The sequence below is a fragment of the Dipodomys spectabilis genome, unplaced genomic scaffold (genome assembly GCF_019054845.1).
Source record: "Dipodomys spectabilis isolate Male_0828 unplaced genomic scaffold, ASM1905484v1 ptg000157l, whole genome shotgun sequence".
Lineage (NCBI taxonomy): Eukaryota > Metazoa > Chordata > Mammalia > Rodentia > Heteromyidae > Dipodomys > Dipodomys spectabilis.
In genome coordinates this window covers 6548672-6550653 of record NW_024870834.1, presented here as the reverse complement: position 1 = coordinate 6550653, position 1982 = coordinate 6548672, and positions in this window count along the sequence as shown.

The window sequence follows — 1982 nt, the reverse complement described above, 5'->3', positions numbered from 1 at the left end:
TGAATATAGTACATTTTTCATTTTAAATGTTTCTCTAGGGACTATTCCATGTCTTCTAATTAATCATAAAAGATATTTTAGATAGTGTAATTATTCCTTCAAAACAGAGGCTGAATGGGATCAGGATATGCTACCATACAGTGTACCATTTTGGCTTAAGAATTGTTTTGAACTGGAGGTAACTGAAAATCAACAGATGTAGAAAGAATTGCCTTCCCCTTATCTGACTAAGAAAAATGGGAAAATTACCCTTTGTAGAAGTGTTTCTTACCACCAGCACCATCATTACCACCACCACCATCATGGCGTACCGGGGAAGAGGAGTGGCTCTTACCACCAGAGGTAGAAACTTTACATCAAGATGAATTTGTAAGAACAGATGTAACTGGAGTAACACTTACCTTCTATCAATTCCATTAGAGTTAATATGCCTTCATAAAAGCCCAAGGTAAATGTTTCAGAAAATCTTCTGGGTTGGTGAACACTGTCAGGTGAGAAGAATCTGATGGTTCCACATTTTTTCCTAAACTTTCTCCTATGCATCTCTCATCAGATTGTTTCTGAATCATATCCTTTATAATAAACTGGTATGTGAGTAAAATCTTTGGGTTCTGTGAACGATTCTGACAAATTGCTGGAACTGAAGAGGGGTCATGGGAAGCTATAATTTGTGTAATTTCAGAAAGATGCTGTAATTTCTGACCCTACCACTGGTGCTCAGCACAGGAAGCCAGGGACAGGAACTAAGACTTGCAACTTGTGGGATCTGTGTTGATTTAGGAATAATGTCAGAATTGAGTTAAATTGTAGGATACCCAATTGGTATCCACAGAAAACTGAAGAACTTACTGGACGTAGAAAATCTACACCTTTGGTGTCACAGTGTTGGGAATAGAAAGTATTCCTTTTACAAAGTATATCCTAGGTTTCTTATTTAGATGAGAGTGAAGTCTGGATTTCTAAAGAATGGGAAATGAAGTTTGGTTTACAGCATATTGAACAAAAGACCTCTACATTAGCTATGCAATAGTGGAACTCATGGCAAGATTTGGGTAGAGATAGAAGTTTGACAGCTGTTAACCACCATAGAAACTATGGAAAGAGATGGCCCAGAGAAACAAAGTGGAATGAAAAGATGGCCTAGCACTAAATCCTTGAAAGTCAGACTCACAACAATGAATCAGTAGAAAAGGATGGGTTTAAAGGGGTAGGAAAAATAAGCAGAGCTAGAGGAAAAGATTGCTTCAAGGCAGGAGAGATAATTTATTCAGGAGGTTGATGAGTAATAAGGAAAAATAGCCAGAAGGCATTTAAGAATTCATGAGTTTCAGTGGAGTGACCAGGAAGAAACACTGAAGGGAACAAGCTAAGGACTGAGCCCTTAAAAGCTGTAGCAGGGTAAGAGAACAAGGAAGTTTTTACAGAAAGGAAATAGACTTCAGAGAGGCCTGAACAGATAAGGGACATAACAGATACTGAGCTGGGAAAGTAATTCACCATTCATAGTTACAAGTGAATTCTTAGTAGTTACTCAGACTTTTTTACCAAGTGGACACAAAAGCCATGTTTAGGAATTATCAGGTAGAGGGGAAAGAAAAAATAATTTAGGGGCTGGGAAGGTGGCTCAGTGGTAGAGTGCTTGCCTTGCATGCATGAGGCCTTGGGTTTGATTCCACAGCACCACATAAGCAGAAAAAGCCAGAAGTGGTACTGTGGCTCAAGTGGTAGGGCGCTAGTCTTGAACTAAAGAGCTGAGGGACAGTGCCTAGACCCAGAGTTCAGGCCCCACAACCAGCAAAAATAAAAATAAATAATTTGGTAAGAATTGAAAAAGAGTTTCTGGTGCTGGGAGAAATCTCCCCTGGTGACTTGCAGACTCATCTCTCAAGCACATCCTAGGGAACCTGGAGGACACACCTCTGCAAGGTGCATACTGCTGGCGTCTAATTCATGTTTTGTTTCTGTCTTAACCCATTTGAGCT